The following is a 24,522-nucleotide window of genomic DNA, read 5'->3' as shown; positions in this document are numbered from 1 at the left end:
GCATGACTACATGCCATGCAAACGCAGAAACGCAGAAACGCACGCGGAAAAACGCACGCGTTAGACGCGACCGCAAAACCCGACGGAAACCTGGGAAACGCAGGGGAAAACGGCCCTGCAAGTGTGTTCCCTGCCTCAAAGAGAGTCTGAAGCGAGAATAAATCTTGCTTTAGACCTCATAGATAGCAGGGGCATGTTTGCCCCTGCTAAAACGCCGCTATCCCGCGGCTAAACGGGGGTCCCAGACGCCCCAAATCCCCTCCGTGCAGCGGGGGATTACTTCCTGTGTAAGGCAGGGCTAACCGCCGCAGCCCTGCCTCACGCGCGTCTATCAGACACGTATCTCCGCCTCCCCCCCTGTCCCTCTCAGTCTTCCTTCACTGAGAGGGGCAGGGGAGAGGCGGCGATGCGCCGCTGATAGACGCGACTGGAGGCAGGGCTGCAGCCGTTAGCCCTGCCTCCAGGAGGAGCAAAATCCACGACCAAGTTAGTCGTGGATTTTGCAAGGGGGGATTTGGGGGTGAAGGGACCCCCGTTTAGCCGCGGGATAGCGGCGTTTTAGCAGGGGCAAACATGCCCCTGCTGAATATGAGCTCTGAAGCGAGATTTATTCTCGCTTCAGAGTCTCTTTAAGATGCACTCTTCGCAGAGAATTCAGTTTCCCCTGACTCTCCTGACTAACCTTCAACTTAGATCCTTCTGGTTACATGGGCCCTGATTCATTAACCAGCGTTAAGCTGGTTAGTGTGCCTTAATACCTAGTGGGCGCAAACCACGGAGTTAGGTGGTTTGCACCCATACATTGCGCACAGCGCAGCGTAGTGCGTGCACAGCCGTTAATAGTGTACGGTGCGGCGATAACGTCGCACCTGCTGCCCTGTAAATGTTGCACAACGGCTACAGCCAACTAGAGTGACTGGCTGGCTCAGTTGCGTCAGTCTGGGTCTTCTGCGCATGCATGGGAAGTCCACGCTTGCACAAAAGACCTAGACTAGACCCGACTGAGCCAGTTATCTGGGCTGATTGCTGCTCAATGGCAGACCGTGGGACAATGGCGAGAGACTAACTCATGTTTATGGTGCTGGAAGAAGCCCTGGGTAAGTATCGATTCTTTGTATTTTCTGATCTCTGGTACACTTTAATGCAGTTTATTGCATTCTCCCTAATGTTACATAGTTTGGTTCAAAAAAGTTATTTGTCCATTAAATTCAACCAGGCCATGTAGCCAATTTTTAAGCTATGACTAAGAAGCCAGTAGGGTAAGAAACGTGTCACCTCCTGTGTTGCCATATTCTCTGCTTTATTTTAATAGCAGTCTAATAAAGGAATCTAACAATAACAATAATATTTTTATAGCGCTTTTCTCCCTGGGGACTCAAAGCGCTGTGACCTGCATTATGCAGTCTCAAAGGCTAGGGAAAAGAGGTGAGTTTTAGCCTTTTTTAAAGCTGTCCATAGAAGGAGCCTTTCGTACTGATTGTGGAAGTGAGTTCCATAGAGTAGGGGCTGCATAGGAAAAGGCCCGAGCACCAAATGTTAAGTGTATCCTGGGAATAACCAGCTTCATCTTGTTGGCAGAGCGGAGGGTGCGTGGAGGGGCATAAAGTTCCAATAGATCCGCTATGTATTTGGGTCCCATATGGTTTAGAGCCTTGAATGTCAACAGGCAGATCTTAAAATTGATTCTCGATTTTACTGGCAACCAGTGAGGAGTTTGCAGTACTGGGGTGATGTGTGAGCTGCGGGAGGCATTGGCTAGGAGTCTGGCTGCAGCATTCTGTACTAGTTGTAAGGGGTGCAGAACCTTATCTGTAGATCCGATGAACAGGGTGTTGCAGTAGTCTAGGTGGGAGGATACAAATGCATGAACCAGGGCAGGTAGGTCTTCAGCTACTTTACCATTTTGAAGGGCTGCGGAAAATAATTTTTAGCCAATTTTTGAAGCATCATTTTTAATTTCAGAAGCCTCATTTAAAACCCCAAAATGTAATATTAGGGTTCTTTGTTTGACAGAGCTACTTTGGTGACAGATATAGAGGATGATGCACAACAGTGTGGTAATACTGCTCTGCGCAGACAACGCATGGCATTATTACCATTACTACCAGCAGTGTGCACTGTGAGTTACGATATTAGCGCAACCCCTGGTACTCGAGTAGCACAAATGTTGCTGCAGTAACTAGCATTACAAACAGTAATGCTCGTTAGTAATGAGCATTACCATAGCAACTTTTGTGCGACCTAAGTACCAGCGGCCACACTAATAGCGTAGCTCATGGTACACACTGCTGGTAGCAATGGGAATAATGCCATGCGCTGTCTGTGCGCAGCAATATTACCACACTGTTGTGCATACACCTCTTCGTCTTGAAGCTGGACTTTGAGGCATGTGGTATAAGCCACAAACTAGGCTTCCCTACATTTTCTCTGAAATGTGAATTATTTATGTGACTGACAAACTGATTTACACCTCAGAGGCGTCTGACTAAAGCTCTATGTAAATACTGAGAACTCTTACCTTGCAGGATCATCAATTCAATTTCCAGAAGCAAGAAAAGACTTTGTATGTTCTGTGGTTGTGCGGACTAAAGTAGGATTCATGTGTTAGATGATACTCAGTGAAGGTAGCCATGCAGAACCATTTTAGCCAATAACCTAGTGTTTGTACAGGTATTCCCCTATGTGGTATAAATATTTGGCAGTCCAGTGATGCTGGCCCAACATCCAAGCATATTGCTGTCCTCCCCACTCCTCCCACAGTTGCAGCCATATTAGATAGGCTTTAGCTGCCACTGCTACAGCTGGTTCACACAACTGGCTGCAGGCACCATGGTCAAACACTTCTCTGCCATCACACACAAATGTATTAGACGTTGCTTCCCACTGTCTTGTTGTGTCTTGTCACTTGACTAAATGAGGGTAATTGAGAGTAAACAGTAAACAATGTGAATTTAATGCTCCCATTCTTATCAATGATGAAGTTCTTGGTTTAGCCCAGCCTTTCTCAACCTTTCTACCATGGAGGAACCCTGCAAATAGCTTTTGGATCTCAAGGAACCCTTGCAAACAATTTTTTTGATCTCAAGGAACCTCTGCATTTATTTTGCAGGAGGCATGGTCTATGCAAGTATGTGTGGCTGTTTATTTCACTACCCCCATTACACTGCCACTCATTATATGGTCTCCTCAGCCCCCAATTTAGTGCTTCTTGTTACAGTACCACCTATTACAGAGTGCTCTATTATACTTCTACCACTATGGGATAAAATGCCAAGGAACCCCGGCAGAGTACTCAAGGAACCCTGGTTGAGAGCCTGGTTTAGCCTGTCAAATTTAAGAACCTATTGTGGTCCACAAATCAAAAAGTTTGCCCATTTCTGGGCTAGACCAATGGAAAACCTCAGTGGAAAATTGAAACATCCTTTTGTTGAGGTCCAGGACAATTTGCGCTAGGGTAATAAAAAGTACAGCCTGCTGAGCATTCTGCAAGCATGCCAGAATATTACAAAAGAAGGTAAATGGAAAATAGGGAGGAATTTTGGGGATATAGACACGGATTACAAAGCTCAATTTAATAAACTACTTTTCAAAGCAATGAAGCATGTTTTACCTTATAAAATAATGTAACATTATGTATCATACATAATGTAGGCAGTCTGAATACGCAGGAACCATCCTAACACTCCTTCTCTGTTAGTGGGACCACCTCTGGCTTCTAAGTGAGTCCTGTAAGGCGTGGATGTTGGATCATTTTATGGAAAATGTCCCAATGCTTTTAAGGGTTTGAATAAATCCAAAAAAGCCTCAATTAGTTCATATAATTGCCCCCTTAATTTAAGGTTTATAATAGAACTTTAAAGTACATGCATCCTGTCCTACACGCATCTTAGGTCATGGTATAGGTGTGAAAGTGGGACTGGAAGGTAGTCAGTGTGACAACTTGGAAAAGTGATGTCACCTCTTTCCTTAGATTTTGCAAAGTGGATACGGTTTTTTAAGTTTTATATTCATAGAAATGTAATTATTTTACTATGCAATAGAATAAAGTAATTGAAGTTGACGAAAAATGTTGACTGCATTACATAAAGTAATCATTTTAAACAGATTTGCTCTAACTACCACATTTAGGGGTAGTGTTAATAGTTGCCTGGAAGGGATTAAGGCCTCTTTCACAGTGCGACATTAACCAGTTTCCTACCCTGGGGTTTTCCCCCTAAAAACCCAAGCAATTTTCTACATTTCACAGGTCTCCCATTCATTAGCCCATAACTTTAGCAGTACTTATCACAAATAAATGATCTATACCTTGTTTTTTTTGCCACCAATTAGGCTTTCTCTAGGTGGTACTTTTTGCTAAGTATTATTTTACTTTGAATGCATTTTAAAGGGAATAAGGAGAAAACAAATGAAAAATGTAATTATTTCTCAGTTTTCAGGCATTACCGTTTAAAAATAAAAAGTATTACTGTAGATCAAGCCCACAAATTTTATTAGTCCATATGTCCTTTTTATTTCAACATATAAATTATCTTCCTAGTACAATGTATGGCGACAATATAATATTTGTAAATAAAGGTGTATTTTTTCCATTTTTTTGCTTTGCACTTTACTAGCGATTACAAGCCGTATACGCCAAAATAACAGTAATATACCCTCACGGCATACATATCTAAACTGCTTAGTCCATTTATTAGCCCCCACCCCCCTGGTTAGCAAGATGTGCCCCTTTATTACCCTCCACCCCCCATAGATAGCAAGGTGTGCATCTTTATTCCCCCCCACCCCCCATAGATAGCCAGGTGTGCCCCTTTATCTTCCCCCCCATTAGAGATTGCCCGATGTGCCCCTTATTAGCCCCTCCACCATAAAAATCCCAGATGTGACCCTTTATTAGCCAGATTCGCCCCTTTGTCCCCCTACCCCCATTGATAGCCAGGTTTGCCCCTTTGTTCTTCTCCTCCAATAGGTAATCAAATGTACCCTCTATTCCCCCCCCCCCCATGGATAGCCAGGTGTCCCCCTTTATCCCCCCACTATAGCCAGATGTGCCCTTTATCAGCCCCTCCCCCAGTATAAAAGATATATATGTGCCCCCTTGACCCCACCATAGATCGCCAGGTGTGCCAATGTATTCTCCCCCCCTCCCCATAGATAATCAATGTGTCCCTTTGTCATTGCCCCCCCCCCCCATATATAGCCAGGTGAGCCCCTTTGCCCCCATAGATAGCCGAGTGTGCCCCTTTGCCCCCCTCCCCATAGATGGCCAGGTGCGTAATGATCCACCCCCTCTACCCCTTAGATAGCCCCCAGACATTATGCCCCCCTCACCTCCATGCTGCGATCGAGCAAGCAGCATGGAGGATTGGCATGTAAACAGCTCACCTTGCCTCGTTCCAGCGCGATCCGCCTCCCCTCCGTGCATCACCGCTGCCTGTGTCATTATGCCGAACGGATTGGGTCCCGGCTTGATGACGTCATCAAGCCGGGACCCGATCCGTTTGGCATTAAGACACAGGCAGCGGAGATGCACGGAGGGGAGACTGATCGCGCTGGAACGAGGTGAGGTATGTTGTTTACATGCTAATCCTCCATGCTGCCCGATCGCAGCATGGGGGAAGGAGGAGGGGGAATACTAAATTACAGGGGATCGGGCAGGGGGTTGGAGGATCGAACCCCTGGGAGGGCATCCTTAATTAGTGTAGTTAGAGGGAGGGGGGTAATGAGCCCAGACGCGTGCTAGCACGCGTACTGTGCTCATTAAAGGGGACTGACTTATATTCACGTCATGTGGCTTTCAAGAGCCACTTACAATGACGTGAATATACTGTATGTAGGATGTGAAATGGTTACAGTCGCATGTTAGAAAATGTTTTAACGTGGACTAACACACAGCAATATTAAGTCTGTGCAACATTCACAGTGCACATGTTGCGTTGTGTGTAATGTGTAGCAATATTTAGAAATTGTTGCATGCTGTGCGTTTAGCAATAAATCTGCTGCGTTGTGTGTGTTGCACATGCTCAGTAATTTTTTTTTTTTTAATGTAACGCATGCGCCGTTTTCGTTCCATCACTGTGCGACGAAAACGACACACCAAACGCAGGGCTAAAGAATGTACTGTAACGTCCAAGTTATAGTCTTTAAATGCGTTGCATTAGGGGCACGTTATGCGACCTTAAAGGGAACCTTAACTGGCGAGCAAAAAAAAAATTCACTTACCTGGGGGCTTTCCCAAGCCTCCCGCAGCCGTCCGGTGCCCGCGCCGGTCCTCTGGTGCCCTCCGGTCTCACTCCGCCGCTAAGTTTCGTTTTCGGACGACTGCCAGTCGTCCTCGGGCCTCTTCCGCACTCCTCGTCGTAAACTGCAGTAAAGCGCGTCCGCATGACGCCGAACGCGTCATGTGCATGACGCCAAACGCGTCATGCGGCGCGCTTTACTGCAGTTTACGACGAGGAATGCGGAAGTGGCCCGAGGACGACTGGCAGTCATCCGAAAACGAAACTTAGCGGCGGAGGGAGACCGGAGGGCACCGAAGGACCGGCACGGGCACCGGACGGCTGCGGGAGGCTTGGGAAAGCCCCCAGGTAAGTGAATTTTTTTTTGCTCGCCAGTTAAGGTTCCCTTTAACGCCGCATCAAACGCACCGTTCCACTATGAAAGAGGCCTAAAGTTTAACTCTTAAAACTCAGTAGAAGACCTGACTATATATGAGGGAAGGTGTCTAATTGGTAAATATATGTGTAAATTGTCGTGCATTTTGAAGATGCTCCCGGATCTGTCAGATACTGAAGCAGGTCAGCTAAGTACAGACTGACCTTTAACATAGTATTATTTCTTTAGGCCAAGTATATCTCCTATGGGTGAACGGCAAAGGGAGGGGACATCCTTATCTTGAGGCATGTTGTAGAGAGGGGGTTATCTGATAACCATCCATTCACTCCTACCTTGGTGCCTGGACCGTGGTATAGAAGCTGCACTCATCATTTAAAGGAACTGCCCTCCATAAATGTCCTCAGAACTTTTAATCATTAATGCCACACTATAGTTTCAAATCCCTATAAGCAACGACTCTTGCGCTATTTCCTATTTGGTCTTCAAATTCATGGAGACTCGTCTAATATTTATTGCTGTAGTCTTGCCTGGAGTAAACTCAGATAGGTCTAGGTAAGCCAATACCATAATTAACTGGTTTAGCCTTAGGGCCAGAACCTTAACATCAGTCTGGAGCAGTGAAATAGGTCGATATGCTTTACATGTCCAAGAGTCTTTTACTTGGCTTCAGAATTAGTGTAATTAGAGCTTTTCACATTCAATAGAGCAGCTCCTCAGATTCAACTGACGCACAGTATACCTGCTGCTTAGGGCTAAATTCCTGGTAAACGCTTTATACATTTTTAATTTTAACCCCCTGTGGTACATAGGTAAGACGCCATGAAACTACCCCTTTTATGTTTTAACTTGGGTGGGGATGCTTATAGGATCGCCCAGTTACTGAGGGGGTGACCAGATGACCCCACAAGATCCCACTCAGTCATCCAAACATTGTTCAAAAGGGACACAGACATGTGGAAGAGCACCCTGTCCTTCAGCATTGAGCCAATGGTGTTTTAGGAGTGTATGAGGAGCTGCCACCCTTCTTGTAAGGTACAACCACCAATGTTGCTAGTCTTATGGATTACAGTTGTGGCTCTGGAGAGCTAAGCTATGCTTTTCAAAACATTGCCACTTTTGTTTTAATTTTCACATTTTTCACACTGCTTGAAAATGCAAAAACACAATAATAATGAAAATTATTTTTAGTGAAAAGTGCTGCCAGCAGCTAAGGTAGTGGAATGTACGGTTATCTACAGGGAAATGTATACACACACGCACACTGTACTCTACTAAGCCAAATGTAGTGCATTATGTATAGCACATTCTGGTGCTTTCACGGGTAGGACAAGATGCAATTATATCTTGCCTGGAATCTGCATCTCCTGTATCATACTAAACTAAGGGATTAAACTAAAAGATTCAAATGCACACATATAACATGTCTAATTGCCCCAAAATAAAATGCACTATAAATTACTTTTTCCTATGTTGCTGTCAATTACAGTCAGTATTATTAATTTGTCAACTCTGAACCTCCTGTTAAAGAGACTCTGTAACAAACTTTTCAGCCTTAGTTCTTCTATCCTATAAGTTCCTTTGCCTGTTTTAATGTGCTCTGGCTTACTGCAGCTTTTCCTAATTGCACAGTGGCTGTGTTATCTCTGTTATATGATCTAATCTGTTTCCTTTTGTCAGCGAAGTCGGGCTAAAGCTGGAATGTGTGGAATGTGCAGGACTGCTTGTGATTGGTAGAAGCTATACACACACCCTCCAGGCCCCCTGCAGGCTCTGTATGACTCACACACTCTGCTTATGTGAGCCTATCACAAGCTGGTTAGTTTGTTTGTAAACACTGCCTAAAACTGTTAATTACAAGCCAGGTTTGCAGCAGAGAGTGGCAGAAACAGCACAGAGGGGCCCAGGAGAACATAATGAATATAATGGTATGCTTTTTGCTGTAAAAATGTTAGAGTACAGATTCTCTTTAAGTTTCGGACTAATACAACAACCTTGTGTGGGATTTTTAAAGTTTCCTTCATTCTTTTCAAAAAGCACTCTATGTAAAGACCTGTACAAACATGCCAGCCGGCCTGCCTACATACAAGCACATCATTTTGATAGTTGGATTTCGCCACTGCCATCCATTGACCACCTTTGAAATGAAAGAAAATCCTGAGAATCCCAATGAGGAGATGGATTAGTCCTAAACCTGCTGATAAGAGGTTCAGAGCTGTCAAACTATAAGGGCCGGTTCACACTGAGCTTACGTTCCGCTCCGATGAGCAGAATGCAGCAGCGGAAGCAATGCTTTCCCGATGGGAAAGTGCACATGGCTGCATTGTGCTCCCTTCCGCTCCCTGCGTTCCACATAGTGGAGCGGACGCTCCCGACATGCACGATCCTTCCGCTTGAAGGAGCGGAACGCAGCACAGGAGCGGATGCGCTGGGTTCAAAAGCTCAATATTAACCGACCCTTACTATCTACTATAAGTAAAAGCTACATAGGAAAAAGTCATGTACAATGGTACATTTTACTATGGGACAAACATATCTCTCAAATGTATGTGTGCAATTTATTTTAAACCTTACAGTTTTTTCAAGACAGCAGTAGTAAAGCCGACTAACAAATTCAGGCGTATTACAGCCCAGTGTGTCCACAGAAAATTACATCTTTCAACTTATTTCAATAAATTTCTTGCTAAAAATACAACAAAAGCCTTTGTTGTTTCCTAAAATCTACCAGCAGTATAAAACACACAGTAAGCGGGAACACCGCAGCCACGGATTTAATGGGAATATGTCAAGGCAAATGGCCTGTATGGCTATTTCAGTTATTGAAATACAACTGGGAAAAGGTTCTGATGTCAGTCCTAACAAAAAGTCTGAATGACAAAGTATAACAAAAAAAAGTATGCAAGAATAAAATGTTTATTAAATTATACAGTCAGGTAGTGAGTTATAACTGAGCATTAAGATAAAATTTAAATTTGAAGTTAAAATGTTTAATTCCTGTCTTGGAACCTCCACAGGTGCCCTCAAGATGACCCCTATCAGCTCCTCTCCACTGGGTAGGCAATTATGGAGAGACAATTAGAATAACACTTCCCTCACAACCAGGGACAAACTCAACCTGATACAGATGAACACAAATATTCAAATAGTGTTTATCCTTTGAATCAAGATCCTTGCAAAGATCTTAATGTTGGGATCAAGGAGTGAGATCAGGTGGTAGCTCTGACAGAGACACAGATGGTTGCCCTCTTTATGAATTAGGGTAATATGGGCCCTCCGACCCTCCTCCAGCATAATGCAACCTTTCTTGATACTGTTAAAAATTCCACATAATAGTCACATAAGTATTGTAGCGTATGTTGAATAGTAATTTTTAGTAAAGCCATATGGGTCAAGCACCTTCCCCATCTCCATATTTTGGAAAACCGCATTAACTTCCTTGGATGGAATCTCTAGTTTTGGCAGGCCAGACGTCTCAACATAAGCTGACATTTTTCACAAAGGTGTATCCTTAGTCTTATTCAGTAAATTATATACTGTATAATCTCGTTAAAGAGACTCCATAACAAAAATTGCATCCTGTTTTTTATCATCCTACAAGTTCCAAAAGCTATTCTAATGTGTTCTGGCTTACTGCAGCACTTTCTACTATCACAGTCTCTGTAATAAATCAATGTATCTTTCCCCTGTCAGACTTGTCAGCCTGTGTCTGGAAGGCTGCCAAGTTCTTTAGTGTTGTGGTTCTGCTATGAACTCCCCCTTCCAGGCTCCTCTATGCACACTGCCTGTGTATTATTTAGATTAGGGCAGCTTCTCTCTTATCTTTTACAAGCTGCATAAATCGTCCTCTGAGCTGGCTGGGCTTTCACATACTGAGGAACAGACAAGGGCAAAGCTGTTTGCAGGAAGAAAAGAGCAGCCTGAAACTTCAGTGCATGAGAACTGCAGGGGGAAGAAACACACAAATTATCTCTTGAGATTCAAAAGGAAGGGTGTATACAGCCTGCTTGTGTATGGATGTATTTTCTATGTGTGGACATACTGTACATCAACCTACTTCCTGTTTTGGTGGCCATTTTGTTGATTTATAAACAAACTTTTTAAAACTGTTTTTAACCACTTTTAATGCGGCGAGGAGCGGCAAAATTGTGACAGAGGGTAATAGGAGATGTCCCCTAACGCACTGGTATGTTTACTTTTGTGCGATTTTAACAATACAGATTCTCTTTAAAATAAACTCTGATATAGTAAACATTTGGGTATAGTAAACTAAATTTCAGGTTCAAGCCCCATTTTTAATATATGGGAGTAACACCTAGTATAGTAAACTCTGATATAATAGAACTTTTGTTATAGTAAACCTGTTTTTTGGCCCTGTGGTATTTTGTATCCCTATAATGGAAAGTGGGTGGGTGCATGCATATAAGCCATGGTTGGTGGGCGGGCTGGCAGCCACTTGTAGCCTGCCCGCTATCTGCACACTACTCTGGGCTTGCGTGGATTACCTAAAAAACACCAGCCAGTCAGACCTCTGCAAACCACTTAGCCCGGTCCTTGGGAGTTTACTATAAAGAGATTCTACTGTAGTTATTTATAATATTCTCTAAAGTTTGAGCGTTTTTATGGCACTGAACTTGATACCTCCCCGACAAAAATGTTATCTTGTCTATAAAATTGGTATCTCTCCTGTTTTAAGGGCCCAAGCCAGCCATCTACCACTTTCAGTCTCTTTTTAGTCCCCTATACTTTCATAGTGGTTCTGGATCATCCCGAGCTGCTTTGGTATTGTGTTGTATTGGTACAAGCCCCTATCCCATAGAGCCATGTCAACCCCTGCCATGCACTGAAAAGGACCAAAAGTCAGAAACAAGTTGTCTGCATGTTGGATTTATGTGGGTCCGTAAAAATGTATAAGCTATAGGCTTGCTATACACCAGCGGTTCTGGATGGTAGCTGGGCTTCTGGGGCATAAAAAGATAATTTGCATATTCAGTAGTGAAGCATTGTTTGAAACCACAGTTGCTCACCTGAAGCTAAATTATCGCAAATGCCTCCTGTTTTAAGAAAGCAAATTACACCGAGTGTTGCTTTTTAGTAGGAGGGCTTTTCGGTCTCTTTTAGTCCCCTATAATTTGCTAATGCTTCTGGGTTACCCCGAGCTGCTTGGGTATTCTGTTCCCCACTTTATATAACCTATTATTTAAGATCCTACACCTCTGCATGACATTACTGTCAACCAGGTGCAATAACCTAAGTCTAAGTGCTGTTAAGTCTATGTATATATGAACCAGTCATTTGTTAACATGTTATTTCAAGATGATCTATTTTCTGTAGTATATTATGTATCTCCTGAAATTATTTTTTTTCCTTTTAGCTCCCTAGGAGATGAACTCTCCCCAGATTACTGCTTTATGGACTATGCACAGCCCACTTCTGGATATATCAGAGGTGTTGTTTAGATCATCATCTAATAGATAATCATTTAATCTTCAGTGCCTCTCCTTACATGGGTCTGTGCTTGGGGTAAGATCTATCCACACTGGCAGGTGATCCCACATAGTACTGGGGTGGAGGTGCCCCAAAATAGGTAATGCAGTGAAAAAAAAATAAGGAGGAGGGAGGTGTCTTTACCACTCCAGATGTAAGAACCCAAACCACAGGGTTAATGTAAAAAGATTAAATGATTTATTTAGCACGATTAACACACATTTCATGGGTCTCAGCCCGCTTCTTCAGGCCAATACCAGTGCCATTAAATTATGGTCACAAGCATGACGCCAGCTTGGTCTGGGTCCATGCTTGTGTTATGACCATATTTTATAGGCACTTGCATTGACCTGAAGAGGCGAGCTGAGAAATGCGGGCTGAGAATCTGGAGTTGTAAAGAAACCAACTTATTATTTTTTGCTTCATTGCATTACCTATTTTGGGGTGCCTCCAACCCCAGTATTATACATTACATCTCCCTTGGAGGTGTTCACCTTCCGGGCGTAGTGTTATCTACAGCCAAGAAGGACCAACCAGGAGTGCGAACATCCAGTACCAGTGGGACCTGGAATACTTAGAAAGGCAATACTAGCAATACTGTAGGCAATATACGGTGGTTGCAAGGACTGCAACCCATCATTGTGAGTATAAATACTTTTATACTACAATTTAAAGGGACCCTGAGCTCAAACTAAAACCGCATTTTGGACTTATCTGTGGCTTCCTCCAGACTCCCGTAGCCTGCGAGGTCCCCCGTTATCCTCCTGGCTCCTCTCCCGGTCCTGCTGGAGGCTCCATTAATTGGCGATTTTGGCCTGAAGTCGCCTGTGTGCACCTCCACCACATGCGCGGTTCTCTAAGTCTGAAATGCGCATGTGCAGGACTCTCACGCCAGCCTGCGTGACGACGTGTAGGGTCTGCGGCAGTGAAGTGCATGAGCGACATTCAGGCCAAAGTCACTGATTAACGGAGCCACCAGTTGGACCGGGAGAACACATCACCATAATCTGATATGGTCCAGGTAAGGATGGCAAATCCTATCCACATAACAGCAGGTAATTTTTATTTAATCCAGTATAGCTGTGTATAATTCCTTATACCACCCCACCCTGATATGCTTGTAAATCTATGATGATTCCACAGTACCTTGCTATGTATTGGTGTTTAGGGGCAACATTTGACTCCTCTATTTCTTCTATTGCTGCCAATTAACCAGAGGATGAATTTCAAACCCTTAACCATAACATACAAAGCTCTCCACACTCTCTCTCCCCTTTACTTCTCCTGACTAGTTTCCAGATACCAACCTAACCTCAAACCTACACGCAATCTTATTTTTGTCTTCCTCTAGAATCACCTCCTCGCATTCAGGTATACAAGATTTCTTACGTGCTTCACCCCTCCTCTGGAATCCCCTTCCATGACACATCCGTCACTCTCCAACCTTTGAAATCTTTAAATGCTTCCTCAAAACGCACTTTTTCTATCAAGTCAATACCCTTTGACCTCTGGCCAAGTTTTACTGCACACTAGATAACCTAAAATCACACTACCCCCTCCTTTAGATTGTAAAGCTCCCAATGGCAGGGCTCTCTCACCCTTTTGTGTTTTGGAATTTGGAATTCATTTTATTTATCGTGTTACTTTTATCACTGTAATTACCAATTATGTATTTCGTACCAGGTCTGTTTTTTGTACCAATTCTGTATTATGCTTATTGGTGTACACCATTGTCTTTATTATGTACCCAATGTTTGTTTCTCACTTTGTACAACACCACAGAATATGTTGGTGCTTTGTAAATCAATAATATTAATAGTACATCAGACCCTATGTCTGCACTGGCACCCGAGAAGGCACTACAACTGGCTACAATTTCTCATCACGCACGATCTATGTATCTTTATAGTAGTTTTACAAGTTTTTCAGCTCTTACATGTTTTACATTTACACAGTGTAAGACTGTAGTAACCCCTCATCAAAACTCAATATTTGACACTGGCCTATGGATCCATAGAGACTATAGAGCAAAGGTCAAACAAAGTAAATGATGTGCTGCATTTTGTAGAGGGGGGAGTAGGAGAAACAGAAGGAAGTGATGGGGAAAAGTAGGACATGCTGGAGAGATGGGAGAGATGCTTGGAAATGAATAATAACAAGGTGAGTGAAGCCTACAAGGGAGAATAGTGAAGACACAATACTGGAAAATAAAAGGAAAGAAAGGCCAGAGAATAAAGGAAAAAAAGAAGAAATGATACACAAATGTTCCTGCTAAACTGATTAGACTTCAATCTGAGGAAATGGCAGCAGAAGGAGAAACACCAAGACAATCACAGTAATCTACTACAGAACAAAACAATTAAGAACACAAAGAATGTAAATTAATAAAAGATGCACTGTATGATACGTGGGGAATGGCAGAAAGAAGGGTAATAGTACCATATAGTGATAGAAGAGTTAATCAGTACCAGCTCTGGTTACCAGTCTTAGATAATTACACAAGCAGCATAGCAGGCAAACTGTTAAGCCTAAATCTTGCTGCAAGAAGGAAGATTCCCAATGGGAATGCTGCTATTTATATTCGTTCACTTCTACCTGCTCTTCCTCACCTAGCTGCGCTCTCTCTCTCTCTCTCTCGCTCTCGCTCTCCTTCTGCCTTCCTTATGTAAGCCAGCAGTCCCACCCCACTAGTCTTCCTCTCTCTCCTCCACCACCTCTTCCCTCTCTCTGTAGTACATACAGATGTGACTGCTAGCTCTCCCTGCTGGATGTAAAGAGGAGGGAGGAGGGGAGACAGGAGCAGTATTTTAACCTGTTCAGCTCCAGAGGGACCTGTGTTGCAGTGACACCTGTAGGGATTACACCATGACCTTTTCCACTAGCTGAGGGATTTGTAACAATGAAGAGCTAAATAAAAGCCTGTGACAAGGGAAAGCAAAGTGCTTGGAATCTCGAGGATGGATTGAGTAGAACAACGAGGACTGAGGATGTGAGAGAACACTCGTACAATGCAGAGCAAAATATTGCTTCTGTTATAAATGCTGAATATGGAGATTGGGAAACAATAGAGAAATAGAAAGGACAATAGCAACAAAAACGAAGAACGAAGCAAGCGAGATGCACAAAGAGCGTCAGGGAAGGATATGAGAGGGAGAAGGTGGGCAGGAGAAGAGATAAACAGAGGGAGGGGGCATAGATGTCAAAGCAGACTGCGAGGGATATGGAAAGACTGAGTTCAAGAGACTGGGAGGGAGTGCAGGGAAGAAGAGGGAAAATAATTTCATGCACTAAACAAGGTCAGCATGCTTCCAGAGAGAAAATATAGCATGGGAAGAAAATAAGAGGAAAAACAATTTCAGGGAGGTGAGTGAAGCAAAGAGAAGAGCAAAAGATAAGAAGGAAGCAGAGCCGCTATAAAGAATGGCCAAGTGGGAAGGTTACAGAATGGCACATAGGCCCAATGGACACTGAGAAGCAGGAATGATGGGAGGGAGGCAGAAATGATGTGCTAAAACACATACTTTGACACGTTCTTTGTTATGTGGGAACAGAGGACATGAGTGAGAAGGGGATATACAGCTAAAGACAGAACAAGGAGGACATGAGCATTAAGACAAGGCAAGGGAAATGAAATGCGTAACTGAACGGATATTGATAAAAGGCGGCTGAACTTTATTCTACCTATGTCGGTATGACCTGGGGCAGAAATTGAAGCTGATCCATCATTAATGTTGTAGGACACGCCAATACACTCAGCAAGCATGTGATTGCAATAGCAATAAGGCACCTTGTAATCCTGCAGACCTTCCTGGAGAAGGGAAAGAATGTCCATGCGATAACATAAATTTTAATAGCAATAGATTTTAAATGGACTCATCTGGGAAGCTGTTACTACGGAGATGTGTTTAAAATACAAAATTACAGAATCCTGACACTGACGTTTTATGAAGAAGGTTACTGTTATTCAAGGTTACTGAAAATCCCCCTCTCAGTCTACAGCTACACTTCAGATATTCATTCAGTCAAGATGGAAATCAGTTTAATAAAGTACAAGAAAAACGCTCACGATTTAAATATAAGTAAATAAATCTGGCTGATTTAGCATTATAGGTTAACATTTTAGGGTGTTAATGTTATACGAGCAGTAGATCGGAACAAAAAACCTTGTCACTACATCACAAATACAAGTTTTCCACACCTTGGGCAAGGTTCACACTTAGAGGTTTTGCACACTGTTTCCCCACATGTAGAACTGCACCAGATGTGACAGCCATCAATGGGCTGGTTTAGTTTACAGTTTACATGTGGCGGAAAAAAAAACTTGCTGCATGTGGCATAATATCATACATCCCTGTGATTCCTGATGCCAACAGTCAGCTGCTGTAGGCTGACAAGTGAGAGCAAATTTAAAGTGTAACTGTTTGGCATAAAATCAAAACTCATTTCCTTATTGTTCTCTGGTAAACAAGTAGTAAGGATGCTAACCAGGCAATCCAAAAGTTAAAATCACTATTACTTTTCTTGTTGATAAATGGTCATTCCCCAGTTTACCTGACTTTTATTTAGTACACTCAAAATTTGGTACACAAAAAGGAAGTTGCAGGACATGCTGGGTTGTGTTTTTCTGCTTCTCTACTTCCCCCAGACTTAACTAATGCAGCCTGATTGGCTGAAGCCTCTCTCCCTCCTGTTTTCCCCTCCCACACCTCTGTTCCTCTCTGATTGGCCAATATTTCTCATGCTGACACAATGCACTTTCAATAGTGAAGGGCGGGCAAATCAGACAGAGGAGAGTAAGGGAGGAAATTACATCAGGATTGGCTTCAAAATAGCTACAGTTAAAATGGGAAATGCTAAGAAGGATTTTCTCTATTTTTACTGTACAAGAATCACTAAAATCAAAACGTGGACAGTGCAATACAAATGTTACGTAAGTAGAGCAAGTATTTATCTACTTATATATGGGGTTTTTTTATGAGATAGCATGGATGACAGCTCCTCTTTAAAAGGAAAAATCATCTGTGGAAAACTGCAGGCATTTTCCACACACCACAGTGTGAACCCTCCCCAGAGATATTCTTTCCCCTACTCGCCTCTGTTAGGAAAATAAGTAACTTGTTACCAAAACAAATGGATATGGAGGGTGGTAGAGGGCTAATGTGCAGTGCACTATGCAACAGGCAAGGGAGAGAACAATAGCATTTGGATTGCGTTCGGTTGAGATGAACCCAAACTACAAGGAAAGGGAAAATTGGCCAAATATTGGACAATCAAAATTGGATGTGCGTACACAACCTTAAGCTGTGTACACACATACAAAGGTTCTCAGCAGAGCCGGGCGGTGGGGTCCACCCCAGCAGAGAATCTAGTGTGGAAACCGCCCATCAACTATGCCGAATCGGACATTGCTCTCTCCCTCCATCAGTGCCATTCTGTCCCCTCCCCCATTACAATGGAGCGCATTGCTAGCTTGTTTGATAGCAACACTTCGGTAAAGAATACAGATCTGTTGCTTAAGGGATCGAGTCCTGATCTCTGCCAGTCGTCATCCATGGTGCGTGTGTACCCAGCTTTAGACTTGCTACAGCAAGCTACTGTTCTATTAAATATAAAAACCTGTGCTCCAACTTGTGCTTTACACAAAGCTAAAATTTCACTTGAAACAACAAGCTACTAAGGACTAGTTAATAAGCTACTAAGGACTTCCTAAAAGCCCAGACCCGCAGTCCTTTGTAGGCACTCGGTAGCAGAACTCGTTTTACCCGTGCACAGCATAAGCTTTTTAATTGGCTAATGTCTTTTGGAGGTAGCGTCCGTCGTGAATTCTAAGTTGATGCAGCCTCCATATCCCTATCAATTCAGTTGTCCTTTAAGTTACCAGATAAGATATTTAAAATTACATTTTAGCAGCAGAAGCGTCTTTTGATACTGAAATAACTGTTCATGGATATTAACATTTTATTTTAAATGGTATATTTAAATCTGTACCTGGAGGTAGGCTTTAATACATTTGAGAGATCTGAACAACCCCCATAACACATTAGAATTATTAGACTAAAGTAGCTTTCCATCTGCTATTTTCATAAAGGTTACTAACTCATAACAACCACTAAAATATCAGCTTCCACTGCATTTGCCTGCCAGCTGTAAGTAGCTTTAATCTTCATTCTATTTCATCATTAATGGTTCTGCTTACAAATGCCTTTCTGCACTCCAATTTATTAAAGGCCACCTTGGAAATAGTGAGACTTTCGGTAGTATGTTATATCTCCAACTCCTCCCACAACACAATAATAACAGCTCTTGCAGCTACAATCCTCTTTCATTCATAATTTCTAGGCTATTGATATTCCATTAGGGAGAAAAACAACACCATCATTTGCCTTTGTAATATCCTGTGCTCTGCTGAGACAGTATCAGTTTGTGTCCCTGACAGGTTTAAAAAACATACTAGAGGTGTAGCCTATGTGATCCAGCACACATGCCCCAAAATGTTACCAGGTTGCCCCAAGTCTTTCCTTCTCCTGCTCACAGCTGGCACTGTCATCTACAATTTTTTATATTTTGATGCATCTCCTCTGCTCCCTGCTGTGATCATCATGGCCATGTGATGCTAGGACAAGAAACATAAGATTGCAGGCAGGAAGTGGCAGATTGTAGAAAGCTCAGGATTCAGAAGATGGTAGACAGCAGTGCTGCAAGCAGGAACAGTCAGGGAGGTAAATAGAATACTTACAGCCTATTCTACATCAAGCAAAGCAGGGGGGCAGTAGCAATGTAAGGAAAACCCTATAATGGGGGCAAACAGCTGAAGCTACTATAAGAGGGGACAACCAGTATAAGGGGGAACAAAATTGAAAGTAATATAACAGGGGGTACTGTAATGGGGGACACTAACTGAGGGTAGTATAACAAGGAACTATAAGTAGAGGCCCTGAGGGCAATATAAGGTCCAAAATTAACTGAGCGAACTATCACTGGACTACTAATGGTGGTGCACTATAATTTGGGGCAGGCACTGTATAAGGAAGTATTGTCACAGGAGCTATACCACTATAATGGGAAACACTACAATGGGATGCATGGCAAGGTGAAGCACTATTATGAGGAATTATAAGGGGAAGAACAACCACTGGGGATATTATGAGAGGGACTATAATGGACAGCACTATTAAAGAGAGAACTGTGCTAAAGGAAACTAGAGAGGTCTATATCACCATATTATATCAATTCATTATATTCATTATATCAATTCGTAAGGGTAATAGTCATAGGTAATAGTCATAGGTAAAATGCTCACAATTTCCAAACATACACCTACTGATTCACAGTGCAGTGTGCTGAGATTCATCCACTAGTGTACCAGAAAGAAATATGCAGGTTCCTGAGTGATCAGGAGCGCAACAAGAAGAGACCAGGCAACCCTTTTGCAGAATTTGTAGCAAATATTAATTTGAGGCTGCAGTGGGGTTTCCTAAAGGAGATTTTATCTGAAAACGAGATTAAGTATCTGATCTAGAGGTATGAGCAGTGGGGTGGTGTAAGTTTGTAGCCATATGAGCAATGGTGGTGATGGTGGTGTAAGTCTTTAGGGGTGTGGGGGGGGGGGGGGGTAAATATCTATGGGTATGAGCAGTAAAGGTGATGTAAGTCTCTAGGGATGTGAGCAGTGGAATTGGTGTCAATCTCTGGGGGTAAAAGCAGTGGAGGTGGTGAGATGGTGTTAATCTCTAGGGGTGGACGCAGTGGAGGTTGGTGTCAGTCTCTGGGCATATGAGCAGTGTTGGTGGTGTAAGTCACTAGGGGTATGAGCAGTGTTGGTGGTGTCAGTCTCTAGGTGGATGAGCAGTGTAAGTGGTGTAAGTCTCTAGTGACATAATCAATGTTGGTGGTGTAAGACGCTGGGCATTTGAGCAGTGTTGGTGGTGTAAGTCTCTGGGGATATGAGCAGTGTTGGTGGTGTAAGTCTCTAGGAGCATGACCAGGCTCGGTGGTGTAAGTCTCTAGGAGCATGAGCAATATTGGTCGTGTAAGTCTCCGGGCATATGAGCAGTGTTGGTAGTATAAGTCTCTAGTGGTATGAGCAATGTTGGTGGTGTAAGTCTCTAGGATTATGAGCAGTGTTGGTGGTGTAAATCTCTAGGCATATGAGCAGTGTTGGTAGTATAAGTCTCTAGTGGTGTGAGCAGTGTTGGTAGTGTAAGTCTCTAGTGGTATGAGCAGTGTTGGTGGTGTAAGTCTCTAGGATTATGAGCAGTGTTGGTGGTGTAAGTCTCTAGGAGCATGAGCAATATTGGTCGTGTAAGTCTCTGGGCATATGAGCAGTGTTGGTAGTATAAGTCTCTAGTGGTATGAGCAGTGTTGGTGGTGTAAGTCTCTAGGAGCATGAGCAATATTGGTCGTGTAAGTCTCTGGGCATATGAGCAGTGTTGGTAGTATAAGTCTCTAGTGGTATGAGCAGTTTTGGTGGTGTAAGTCTCTAGGATTATGAGCAGTGTTGGTGGTGTAAATCTCTAGGCATATGAGCAGTGTTGGTAGTGTAAGTCTCTAGTGGTGTGAGCAGTGTTGGTAGTGTAAATCTCTAGTGGTATGAGCAGTGTTGGTGGTGTAAGTCTCTAGGAGCATGAGCAGTGTTGGTGGTGTAAGTCACTAGGGGTATGAGCAGTGTTGGTGCTGTAAGTCTCCGTGAGTATGAGCAGTAAAGGTGGTGTTAGTCTCCAGAGGTGTGAGCAGTGTGGTTGGTGTCAGTCTCTGGGCCTATGAGCAGTGAAGGTGGTGTAAGTCTTTCTGCTTGATCAGGTTGCCTTATCTCCGGGGAGTGGGGGGTTTCAGCAATCTTGGGCCTCAATTCACAACCTAGTTAGCATGCCTAAAAGCTGTGGGCGTGCTAACTACAGTGCTAAGTAGTTAGCACGCCCACAGCTTTTTCTCATCACGTGCAAAGTTTAGCGACCCGTGGTGCGCGCAGAACAGGGCACCGCGTACGCCCAAATCGTTATAGGCGGTACCAGTGCGCCGTTCCACGTTCATCGTGCGGCGCTAAACTTTGCGCGCTAACTTAGCGTGCGAAGCTTAGTGTGACCTAAAGCCCTTTAGGCGTGCTAAGGGCCTTTTCACTGCCGTGCTAACACTTAGCACGCTTTTGTGAATTGAGCCCTTGGTTTCACCCTTTCCCTATGGATGACATCAGAGGAGCGGCATGCCACTAGCTGGATGAACAAGCTGCTAAGAAGAACCATAGTTCTTCACAGAGGATTTACCCTTACAATCAGAAGGCACCTATATTAATAAGAACAATGGGGTAATGGGAAATAATATTGCTGTTAATGCAGCCTCTAAAAAGGGTCACTAGCATAAAAAATTGCTAAGTTTAAAATGCATGTGTATATGTATAAAAAGTACATTTGTAATTATGTGTGTTGCAAGCACCCACAGATAAAATATAGGTTGATGTGCAATGACTGCTGGTACCTCTGCACTCCTCGGTACTCCAAAATAGCAATCCACGATCGAGTCAGCGCCATCTGTATCATAAACTATTATGATACAGATGGTGCTGACTCAATTGTGGGTTCCTAAAAGTACATGCGTTCCAGAGCAAAATGCACTATAAATTACTTTTTGCCTTTTTCACTGTCACTCACAGTAGGCAGTAAAAATCTAACAGATCTGACCGTTTTTGGACTATTCTATCTTTTAGTGAATGGAAATTGCTCAGCCAAATTGCCAAAATAGCGTGCTGGCGAGTAGGTCCAGCTAGCATCTTTGCAAAGACCTTTTCCATAGAGTGCTTCTGTAAAAGATAAAGGAAATATTGAGAATCCCCTGTGAGAAGATTGACTAGTTGAAAAAAATCAGATCTTTACTACCTACTGAAAGTGAATTTATGGTTCATATTACTCTTTGAAAAATGTAATTCTTATAAAGATGTATTTTAAATGTTTTTATTTTTCATGACAGTGGTCCTTTAACAGAGTTTAGGTCTGCATATTACTGGCAACTGTGAATTTAGCAACTTGGTTGGAGTTTAGCCGTTAAACCACAAATTGCAGCTAGATAGTGCATCCATAAGATGTTTACATGCAGCTATATATATGTTAAAACGTACACATGTTATAAATGTATGCAGTTCACACATACCGCCGCTGCAATAACATACAAGAGTGATGTGGTGAGCAGCAGCATTGATCCTGAGCAGTATGGACAAATGAGAGGAAATGTGACACAGTAATACAAAAGCCCTTATATATGAAGAAGATATACAATAAGTAACATGATATCTTAGGCAGAGGGTTAGTGGAGGAGACATACATCACACAGACCTTGTATAGAAGCTATGGAGTTGCATTAAAGTGTGTTAAATCTCTCAGGGGGGAAGCTGCATATTGTTTTATAGGGCTTCTATAAATAGGCTGTATGGCAAATGGAAGCGGAACTGGTTTCAGGGCTAGTGCAGCAGGGAGGAGGATATTCATCAGAGCAGTAATGAAGAAGAGAACACATTAATGTAGTGTTGGTCTTCAAAACATTACAGAAAAAGGGCAGAACACAGGAACTCTAATCAAAATCCTACATTTACACACAAATTAACACGAGTGTAACCACAAATCATGCGCCCTCCCCAGCAATGCTTTAATAGGCTACCACTACATTCAAACCCCCTTCTCCCTTGCCCCATGGAGACCCCCGCAGACAGGGCTTATATAACAAGTGTGACCCCTAATAACAGTGAGGCTATCACATGACTCCCCTACGCATATCAAGCATGGACATAACAACACCTGCCCTGGAGGAGGAGGGAGGCAGTATTGGAGGGAGTGTAAGTTATTTGGTTGGTTACTCCTCTGCAAATGAAGATCCATGAGCTTTAGGCCTGTGACAGGAACAGAAGCCTACCCATGACCCAGTCCTGCTTTCCTTCATACAAACAGTAAATTAGCCATTATAGACATTGGCAAACATTCCTAAATTTGAGCAGTGAGCACGTGACTGAGTTCATATTTATCTTAGCATTTGCTATTTACTCATGTTACATTTTTAAACAAAAGCAGCCCTATCTCAACACAGGAGAGCTGCAACCTGTCTGAAGGGAGGGAGAGTGACAAAGTGGATATTTCAAGTTTATTTGCAGCTGTAGCTAATTCAGTCAACATTGTTAGTACAATAATTATGATAATTATAATATACATTTATTTTTTACTTTTTTTTTTGTAAACAATTTTTATTGACGATGAGGTAAAACAAAAGTATAATACAATTCACAATCGCTAGTACATATTGAGCAGTATTCTCCCCAGGCTCTTTTAGCCAGGTGCTCCACTCAGGTACTTTTGGTGAACACCCGGCTGCTGTCAGCTCACCTCCCCATCCCTCTCCTATGCTAGAGTAGAGTTGCGCCAACCCTGACAGTAGGGTTGCACCAGTTGCGATTACCACTGCGCCTACGTACATTTTCAGGGGGATGCCTTAGAAGGAGTGCTTAGAAGGATGGCAAAAGCCTCTTTAGGACTCGGAGGCTTTCCGTACCAAGGTAAGTACCCCCCAAGAGTACTTTTTTTTGTTACAGGTTTACTTTAATCTCATATTTCAAATAATTTTTCTTTAATTTAAAAAAATAGACACTTAAAAAACAATAAAATTAATAAAAAATAAAAACTGCAGCAGCAATCAGATGTGACTAACAGAAAGCTCTGTTGGTGGCAAAAAGAAGGGGGGGGGAGAGATTCATTTGTGTGCTGCAGTAAACTGTTAAAGCTGCAGTGTGCTGAATTGTAAAAAATGGCCTGGTCACTAGGGTGGTGTAAGCCTGTGGTTCTCAAACAGTTAAAGCGGGACTGTCAGCCACAAAATCAAATTCCATTTAAACACTGCACTGTGTTTATAATGCTGCCAGGAATCTCACCCAGCAGTGCAAGCTCTCCAATCTATTCTGCTGTAATTATCTTATCTCAGTATACCAAGCTCTATTCTCTCGCCGATGCCAAGGGATAGTGAAAGAGGGAAGCTTGTCACCTCCCCTCCTACATTCCTGCTCCTCTCTGATTGGGCTGAGCACACTGCAGTGTGACAGGCTTGGCTGAAATCTGATCCTGTGCTCACACAGCAAGCCAGAACACAGCAGATTGAAGGGAAACTAAGGGAAGAAATGACATCAGGATTTAGCTTCGGACTGTGGGAAAAAGTCATGGAGACTGCCAGGAACAGTATTCTCTTCATTTACTATATAAAGTTCACTGAAATCAAAATGTGGACAGTACAATACATGTGTTATGTAAGAAGATCGAGTATTTATCTACTCATATATGGTTTTTTTTTTCCTGGCATAGTATGGCTGATCCTACTGCTTTAAGAAAGAACTCTCTATATGTGGAGGATGGAATAGCCTGCCAGAAAAAAAGTTAGGCTTTTAACCAGGGTATTTAAGGTGAG

General features: G+C 42.9%; 1 protein-coding gene across 3 annotated transcripts in view; it reads right to left on the bottom strand.

Annotated features, from left to right (window-relative positions):
- Positions 1-24,522, bottom strand: part of LINGO1 (leucine rich repeat and Ig domain containing 1) — a 560,070-nt gene that overhangs the window by 481,215 nt on the left and 54,333 nt on the right. The gene's annotated exons all lie outside the window — the stretch shown is intronic.

The sequence above is a fragment of the Hyperolius riggenbachi genome, chromosome 3 (genome assembly GCF_040937935.1).
Source record: "Hyperolius riggenbachi isolate aHypRig1 chromosome 3, aHypRig1.pri, whole genome shotgun sequence".
Taxonomy (NCBI): domain Eukaryota; kingdom Metazoa; phylum Chordata; class Amphibia; order Anura; family Hyperoliidae; genus Hyperolius; species Hyperolius riggenbachi.
Note: the sequence above shows the minus strand (reverse complement) of the source record. Positions and strands in the feature narration are given on the sequence as shown.